Here is a 9759-nt window from a genome sequence, read left to right on the forward strand (position 1 = left end):
TCCACTTAAAATAATATGTTATCTACTGTGTTAGTAATGAGTGACAATGTGCCCCATCCCCACAGCAGCAGTACAATTGTTAAAATAAAGTAACTTTTTAATCTCTAATGCTGTGCCTGATGATTTTGTTATATTACATTGCAATTATTGCACAGCAAGTTGCTTGCTCAGGTGGAATAATGGACAAGGATAAGCAGTTTTTTAATCTTTCTTCTCTCCTCCTCTCAGTCTTTGTGCACATCTCCTCCACCCTTCTCTCCTTTGTCATGCACAGGTGTGTTTTCAGGTCCTGGAAACCTTGATTTTAATGTTTAACTTTGCAGATACTGATTGCTTATTTTTGTTGCACCCAACACAGGTGTATCCTGTAGTACAGGATACTACAACACAAGACGGAAAAAAAAAGTCACAGTGAAAAGATTACACTTAAAGCAGCTTGTGTACAAAGGGAAGTGCACATATGTAACTGCCTGATTGTGGCCACAGTGTGGAGGTCTCCCGGCTGGCACGCTCCCTGTGGCCGGAGGGCACCATGGGTGGCAGTGCACACAGAGAGGGTTGCAGCTCTCTGTGGCCGGCTGTGGCTTGGATATCACAGCACCAGAGCAGTACAAAGAGCCAAGACAAAGAAACAGAGAGGGACTACTTGTATGAGTTCTAAGGCAATTTATTGCCAAAAAAGGTTCAGGGACAAGTAAGCACAGGTCCAATGGTTGCAGCACATTTTAAAGAGGGGAGGGTATGAGGGGTGGAAACAACTTACATCCAATGAGGAGCCATTAGGGGAGGAGAACACAACTGGGGTTATCCAATAAGGGCAACACAGGGGAGGGAGCAGGCTTAACAGCCCAATGAGAAACTGTGCAAGGGGTAACAGACAGGGAACATTCTAGAACAAACAGGGTGCGTTCTACTTGACAGGCAGGGGTAGGGGGCAGTGAACTGGGTGTTAACAGGGACTTCTAAGGAAGCGAGAGAGGCACAAAGGAGGGACTGGGGAGACTGACATAGGGATTAATAGGTGCTTGGCAGGAAAATATTGAAGTAAACAACTTAGGGCTAAACCATTAGGGAAACAGAACGGGATACAAGGAACAAACCATTACAAACTGATAAACAATGAACAATTATAAAACAACAAACCACATATAGGAAAGAAGGCTTTTATTTTATCTTGAAACCAGTGCGAGCTAGAATTCCATATGTGACTTTTGAGCTGGATGTCTCTGGAGTTCAGATTCCAGGATACCTCATTCTAATTCTAAGGAATTCCTTCACAGCATGGATCTACACAAGAGGTGTTGGTCCTAGAAGTGCATAGTGCCTTGGAGCAGTGTTTCAGGGGATGAGATCCCCAGACTCCCAGCTTCCCCATCCGTCAGCCTCCAATGACCTCAAGTGACAGTCAGGCTCCAGTTTCTTTGTTTTTTGAAAATCTCATGAGCTTCAGTTCTTGCTGAAATTGTCTTTTGGCTTCAAAAGGCAGTCCATGTTAAAAATCAGTGACCAGCAGTACATGCCAGCATCATGGCTTGAACAACGTGTCTTAAAGTTATTTTTACCCATTTTCAGGTTTTTTTCCTCAGCAAAGATCAATTCTAGAATGCTTTTTATACACGTGGAGGTTTCACACAATTTTAAAAACAACTCTGCTGATTTTTTTCTTTAAATAAAAAAAATCATACTTGACTGAAGAGATGAGTGACCTACATCTCTGGTGGTTAGAGTGAGAGATCAAAAAGGTTCCCATGGACACCAGAACTAGTTGCTCACCCTTTGCAGTTGTTTAGGTCCTTCAATTTCGTCATGGCTCACTGTTTTAGGGGGTTTTTGGTGCTGGATTTGGTGTGTTTCTTCCTTTGCATACTGCCTCCGAAGTCTCGTCCTCGTCACAGTCCCAGGTGCCATTTTCTAGGAAGCAGCAGGGGTGAGACCCAACCTGACAGGGAGGGATTTCTAACAGGGGATGAATTACAGGTAATTAACAGGGAAGGAACAGATAGTTAACAGGGGATGAACAGCAGGCAATTGATTAACAATAGGTCATTAGGTAATACTCTATAGCCTTTAAGAAATAAGCAATTTCTTATCCATAACATTAACTGTACCAGAGAAGTCTCCTGTTGCAGGTGCCCATTCCTGTTGACTTTGCTTTGGGCTTGCCATTTAGGGACACACAGCTCTGTAAGTGCAACACCTTACCATGACTCAGGGCCTTAGTTGAAAAGCACCAGAACAAAATCTACAAAAGCACAGAATTTTAGGCAATGAAATGTTTTCCAGTTTCTTGGCATTCCAAATGAAAGTATCTTCTGCAAGACCCACAATAGCTAGAAGATAACTTCTCCTTTTGTGAGAAAGAACTCTCAAAGATAAGAACAGCTAAACAGAAAGGAAAACATAAAAGTAAAAATCTCTATATTGTAGAGGTTTAAGAAATGACTGAATTATAATGGAAGCCTTTAGACAAATTTTGCAACACTGACTAAAGCCCCATTCCAGCTGGAAGCTCACTGAGAGCCAGGGCCAAGGTCTCATCATCTGTCGAACTATGGGCAGCTTGCACAGCAGTTAGATAAATGGCTTCCATCCTTGAAACATTTAAAGATAACCAAGCTATTCTTTTACCCCAGAGGAGCTTTTGGCAGAAACTGGCAAACATAATTCATCCAGCTGTATGCTGGATATATGATTTGTGCTATATCAAATGGAGCATTATATGTGTTCCAGGGCAGCTGGGCTCTTAGCCACAAATCACCTGAGCCTGTGAAAGATAATTTGGTAAAAATTGGCCTAAGTGAGAAACAATAACATGAGCATCTTTGTGATAACAGTTCTTGAGGTATATTCTAAATTTTTTTAAAGACAGCTTTTTTCCATCTCCATTTTGGTCCATTCCTCTTGGAATTTGGGTTTGACTGACTATTCCCCTGGCTTGATGCCAGCATCCAGAGAGAAAACTCTGCTATAGTCTTCTCCTTAAAACCTTGAAGCAAGCTCCAGCCCCTTGTCATCATGGCAATTCCCATCTGTCTTCTCTCTTCAGCCATTTGTCCTCAGGATCCCATAAAGCTCTGCAGACAGCAACAGGGTATTTGTCCCCAAAGTTCTCTGTCACTGGACTAGCTTACTGTGAGTGACCAATGAACCTCTGAAATGGAAGAAGGTGCAGTGGAGATGGAGAAAGGACGTATGCTCATGAAGCTCAGAGAATATTTTAGTGTGTGATCCTCTTCCTATCTTCTGGAAGAAGGATGCACTTGGGTTTGTAAGCATCACAGAGGTACAAGAGACAAATTTTGTATTTAATTTGGAAATTGGGTGAAAGGAAGTGGAAGAGCACATGGAAAGTTTTTACCAAAAAATTAACTACTCTGCCCCTCTACAAACTTTGAACCTTTCTCTGCAAAGATTCCCCAAAGCACACTCTCTGTTCCTACTGATTGGTTGCTTTCAAGAATTGCTCCAGAAGGATGACACTGCCCATCCTTTTTTAGCTACTCAGATCACATCCCTCTGCTTTTCCTTGCCCATGAATTCCTTGCCTTACTGTAACATTCCCAAGAAAACCTGTGGATTTTAGAGGTGCTGATGTTAATCCAACCTATAAATAATACAGCCTTGCAAAGAACACACTGAACCATAATATTTACACATTATTTGGTCTAAATGACCTTGCTCTGATTTTTGGAGGATCATTTTGTATTTTAATGGTTCAGCTGAATTCCTTTTCCTGAAAAATTAAGTTTCTCATTGTCTCATTCAATAAAGATGCAGCCATTCCAGACCTCCTCAAGATGAAACTAGCCATGAGAATACTGCATGTGTATGTGGATTTTCTGAAGTGATTACTTTTCTTGTCTAATCCTACAGAAAAATTATCCTGCTGAAAAACAATTGCTATAATTGAACTGAAAGGCTGCTCAGTAAATTTTATTCCAAAGTATAAATTTAATAAAATTATATGGAAAGCAAAACATGCATATTGACAGAGTCTTTGCAATGCTATTCTACATATTTTGTGTTGATAGTAAAAATTCATGTGGTGGGGTTTTTTCAGTCTCTTACAAAGCATGCTATAAAGCAAATTGCAACTGAACATTTTCAGCTCCTGCAAAAAAAATTAAGCAAAATAGCAGAAACAGTTACATTTAAGCTGCATTTCCAAAGCCAGGGTTTTACTTTAATGCTTAAGGATAGAGAAGGTAGACTGAGAGGGCCTGTTTGTTGAACATCAAGCCATAATGGAACTGTGCAAATTCATTCTGTTCTTCCCCCAGATGGATATTCGCGTATTTGAAACATAATTGAAAATTGAGGCCAAATTTCAAGTGACTTTATTTCAATCAGCTGTGTTAAACCATTAGAAAGACCATTACTGGTCTGGCTTAAGTATCTGAATGAATGATAAGCAGAAAATCTGCACATTCAAAATTATACTTTCTTGAAGAAGTCATATTTTCCAGAGGATTCAGAAAGCTGATCTGGGTTTGTTTGGTTTATTAAAGGGAGGTTTCTGTGTATAAAAGAAGTGAAAAGGCCTCATGCTTTTGGTTAGTTAGCTCAAGGGAAACTGGTTTGAGGGGTCGATTCTGAGCATTTCCAAAAAATGGTTCCTTTACTTTCAGACTTATGAGAGAAAATACGTAATCAAAGAAAAAATGAAATCATTTGAATTCAGACATTGCTTTGCCCTCCATTAAGCCACAAAATTACACTCTGCCCTTCTCATTAATACAAACACAGAAACACTGACAGCCTTGGTCTGGAGAAAAAGGGAAACTGTCACTACCAGTCACCTCATCATGATGGGAGCAATCAGGGTTGGCAGAGCTGCTGTGCATTTAAGTCTCCAGCCATCACAGTAACTTACTGTATTCGCACTAAGTGAAAAATGCAAAATAAACACAACATTTATCTCCAAATGAGATATTGTAAATTTAAATCTGCTTACTTGTTTGTCATCCAGGCATTTATGCCAAAAAGGAATGTAAAATGAATCCCACAGAAGATTCCTTTTCACCCTAATAACACTATTATTTTGTTGGTCATTTAAAGTAAGTTATATATTTTAAATATCTGTGCCTCTGAGCTCTGAAGATTTATATCTGCATTTCCTAGATAAATACAACTGCCATTTTACATTTGTAGTTCTGTCCTGAGGAAGCAAGATTGTGTAAAGCAAAGAGGTGAAAATACAACTTACAGGTAAAGCTGTAAAATATTCTGTCCATTTAATTTGTACAGAATTAGTTTGTAATTTAACTTTAAATTATTTAAATTCATTTGGAATTGAATGTGTAGAAAAATTTTGCACATACCACAACACACCTTTGTGATGGAAAATGGTCTTTTAAGGCTGCATTAATTATGTAAGAGATGACAGAACACTCATTCAAATCCCTGATATATCTCAAACTCTACTTTTGAAAATGAAATAGTCCAGGCAGTCCCACCACAAGTTCCAAGCTCCCTCCTTACACTGCTAATCTGAGCAGTGTGCAGGACAAACGGAGAGCCTGCCCACCCTGGGGGGTGTCTGAAGCCAAGCTCACATCTTTGCCAATGACTTGTTTTTTTCTGTTCTGTTTTCATGCATCATTTCCCTGCAAACTGAGGAAGACAGAAAGCCCTGTGCTGCTCTGTTTGGCAGCTTTATGACCTGGGCGACCAGGAGACTCCAGCTACCGTGTGTTGCTCCTCAAAACAGCTTCAAGCACCACCCCAGTGATACCGAAAATGTGTTCTGGATGTCTGCACAAGGAAAGACTGATCCCATAGGCTCCAGGGATGTGAGCCATGCAAGGAGAACAAAAATAACAGGAGACATGGAAATTGAGGTGATGCCAAGCAGAAAACTAGACAAAACTACATTTAAATTCATGTTTTAACAGAACAGACTGAAAAGATATTCTGAAAGATAACATCAATTGTTAAATCTTTGAGATAGGAACTAGAAGTAAAAGGACAGTTCATGTCAGTTTAATCTGGATCACTGCTCCCATGGATTTATTTTCACATTTAAATAATCCATAGTGTATTGATTTAATGAAGCCTCTCTCACATGCAGATTCCAATACAGGCTGCAAGGTGTGCAATCTGTGCTCTTTATTAAAGAATTCCATCCATTGCTTAGTCACATTTTCCTGTCCATGAATCCAGGGGCAAATATGATGCCCCACACACAGTGAGATGCAAATTACATGTTAGAAAGGTCTGGAAGGACAAAAGCTAGAGCAAGAAATACAAGTTAATTTTGACATCTAGACTACAGACAATCAATTTCCAAAGGAGACCAAAAGAAGAATGCTCATTAAGCTGCCACTCACAAATTAGATGTAAAACTGAAGAAGTTTGAGGGACCCAGTTTTGTTTGGTAATTCCTGGCTTTGAAAGGGGCAAGTTCAAAATCCAGGCTCCCCTGCTGTACCTCAGACTGGGCAACCTAATCCTGGGACGTGTCCAAGTAACTATTACTTGTGAAAATTTTGCTCATAAAAGCATCTGGCATGTCTTGGGATGCCAGTGCAAGCCTATTTCCTATGCACATGCTCTCTTCAGAAGGCACATGTGTTCCTCCTGGCTGGAGTGCAATCCAATGCCATGGGAGGGATTTCTTTTCATTCTTTGAAATGAGCTTTAAAAATAATTTTCTTTTTAATACTAACTTCATACATTTCAGTGCAGTTCAGGTTGCAAGTTGGTGATGAGATTCAATCTCATTCTGCCTTTAAAATTTTGAGGTGTCATTTTAGTAAACACCAGCTGGGTGGAAAGATTCTGCTGTTGTTTTTGTTATTGCAAGTCTGGTGTAGTTCCATAAAAGTGTTTTTGGTGTAAGCCAGCACTTAGCTTGTGGTTGAATTTTATCAGTGGTAGTGGCCCTACTTCATTGCAATTTAATAATATAAAGTCTTGGGAGAGAACAAAAGTTACCATATGCAGGGTAGAAAGAAGTCAACATTATTTGCTATTTCCATATGGGTCTCTTTCAGGTGCCTGAACTGTAGTAGGTGGTTGTTGCATCTTCCTTTCTGCTACCTCATGACAGGTCTCAACAGACTAAAAAGCAGATGAGAAGCTTTGCTCCCCTCCCTTTTGTTTGTACAGAGACTGTTTCAATAATTCTTTTGTCAAGATCTGAGCCAGAATACTCTTGGATCAGACAAATGACAGCAGTGCTCCTAAGGAAGTTTACTGGCTTTCTGAGAACCTGAAATTAAGGCTTGTATGGTTGCAATACAAGCTATAATTCTTTAGCAGAGAGGGTTCACAATAAGAAAATAAAATTCTCCTCACTATTACAGTCAAAGTGAAAAATAGAAGTCATCAGCTCTCTGGATTTTTTCTCCCAAAACCTTTTAGCAAAACACTGTCTAATTCACAGAAAAAAATGAATAGGATCTAATATTTTAAAAATCAACAGCCTAAGTAAGATTAACAGATTTTTTTTTTTTTTTTACAATTAACTCCTTTTGAAGATGAATTAGAAATCACTGGTTTGATTAGAACAGTGAAACTCTAGAAAAGGAGATGTTCAGATGCCTTGAGTATTCCTAACCAGATAATGTCAGAACATCAGACATCCCTCCCTGGGTAACTGTGAAATTAATGTTGTATTGCACATCTTTTAGGTGTGTGCCCAAAGAAATGACCAAGGTGTTGTAAGGCATCTGTTCTCCTTCTTGATATTTATTACCTGTGACCCTCTTTCTCCTTAGGTCATCTCCACAGATGAAATAATGAGTGCCATGGTTTGAGCTATGCCAGCATGTGGAAAGTCTCACCCCATCCTCAGTTTATGGGGAGAGAGGCACAAGGAGTGCTGTCACCCTGTTTTTTGAGAGTTTTAAAGGTTTTTTTAAAGTTTTCTATGCCTTCTGATACATATTTCTATTTACATATTTCTAGTGGAACTTTCTCACACTGTTCATGTAAATAATGATTGTTTTACATTCTTCTTTGTAAGTAGAGAAAATTAATAGACTGTTAGTTTAACCAGTGTGGTTGGAGACATCGCAATTTCATTCTCCAATCCACTGTCACTTTTAAAATCCTATATATTGCGGAATCAGAAAATAACGCTCTCTCTTTTAATTATTTTCTTTCCCCTTTTTACATCTAACATACCTGTATAAGTTATTTCGTGTCGTACTGCGACAGAGTGCCATCTCCAAGGCTCTCCCTGAAGGGTGTGTTACAGGTGTCCCACGTCCTGCCCCACAGGGGGTGACCACCTCTCCCCAAGACTGAGTGAAGATAAAGCAGAAGTCCAAAGGGAGCGCCAGGAAGACAAGAAGCCTGCACAGGGAATGTCTAAACAGAACTAGAAGGCAGCTTTTGCCTGAGCAGTAATTGAGATAGTTATTACACCACTACATGACATTATAGACTCTTCTTACTATTATATAGAAACCTCCACCTTTGACATACATTGACTTCAAACAACACTTGCTATAAACAAGCATTTTATTAAAATGTCAGGTTTCAGTCCCTCAGGATGCATTGAAAAGGCTGACACAGTAATCACTGGCTCCAAGATAATTCCCTGAAATCTGTGTGATGAATGAAAGAGGGGGAAAAAGATCAAGGCAGAAAGCACAAATTTTTGCCACACTTGGAGCCAGATATATCCCCCTCCTGAGCCCTTCTAATAATTCACTTTTGTAATTCAAAAATGGTCAACCAAGTCTTTGTTTCTCATGAGTCAAAAGCCTGCTTAACCTTCAGCAACAAAACCATCATCTTATCCTTTTTGTTTTTTTACACAAATTTTCCAGTCACCTAAAAGTAGAGATGAAGAACAGAAAACTAAGACAAAGTTAAGCCTGTGCCTGAGGTCTTTTTTTATCTACAAAGTGCCATTTCACATTCACTCCAATTTTGCCATTTGCAGTGCATTACAATTCCACAGTTTACAGAATCATAGAATCACAGGAGAGGTCAGGTTGGCAGGGACCACAGTGAGTCATCTGATCCCACCTCCCTGCTCCAGCAGGGTCATCCCAGAGCATGTGGCCCAGGGTTGTGTCCAGATGGGTCTGGAATATCTCCAGTGAGGGAAACTCCACAGCCTCTCTGGGCAATCTGTTCAGTGCCCAGTCACTGCACAGGGAAGAAGTTCTTCCTCATGTTCAGGTGGAACTTCTTGGGCATCAGTTCCTGCCTGTTCTCTTGTCCCACTGCTGGGCCCCAGAGTAGAACCTAATCTATGTTCTGAGCCCCCCTGCAGACACTGACAGACAGGAATGAGGTCCCTTCTTAAAAGTGTCTCCTTGAGGCTGAATTGCTCCCTCAACCTTTCCTCATAAGGGAGACGCTCCAGTTCCTTCTTCATCTTTGTTGCCCTCTGCTGGACCCAGAGTCTGCTTCATAACCTCTTGCACAAGGCATGGTAATATTTGTATCTCTTTACATCGTTACTGCAATCAAGTGCCCAGCAACTGTGTTTGGTAGATTGTCCAGTGTCACCAAAGGCACTCAGCACAGGTGCCTTTAGCTGCCACAGCTAACCACAGCTACCACAGCTAACCCTGTAAAGCAGCTGATCAGAACCTGGAAGCCCCTGTCCAACGCAGGGCCTTATGTTACAGTCTTCAGGTGCTGGTCATGAGCAAACAGTTGAAATTGCTGGTGAGGGCTCAGCTTCTCCCTTCTGTTATTCCAGTTCCCCTCCTGCAGTCTCTTTCTGAGTAGAGTTGCAGCATTCCCAGGAACAGCACTTAGAAAACACAAATATTTAGAGTGGAGCTCCAACTG

Source organism: Vidua macroura, chromosome Z, assembly GCF_024509145.1.
Source record: "Vidua macroura isolate BioBank_ID:100142 chromosome Z, ASM2450914v1, whole genome shotgun sequence".
NCBI lineage: Eukaryota > Metazoa > Chordata > Aves > Passeriformes > Viduidae > Vidua > Vidua macroura.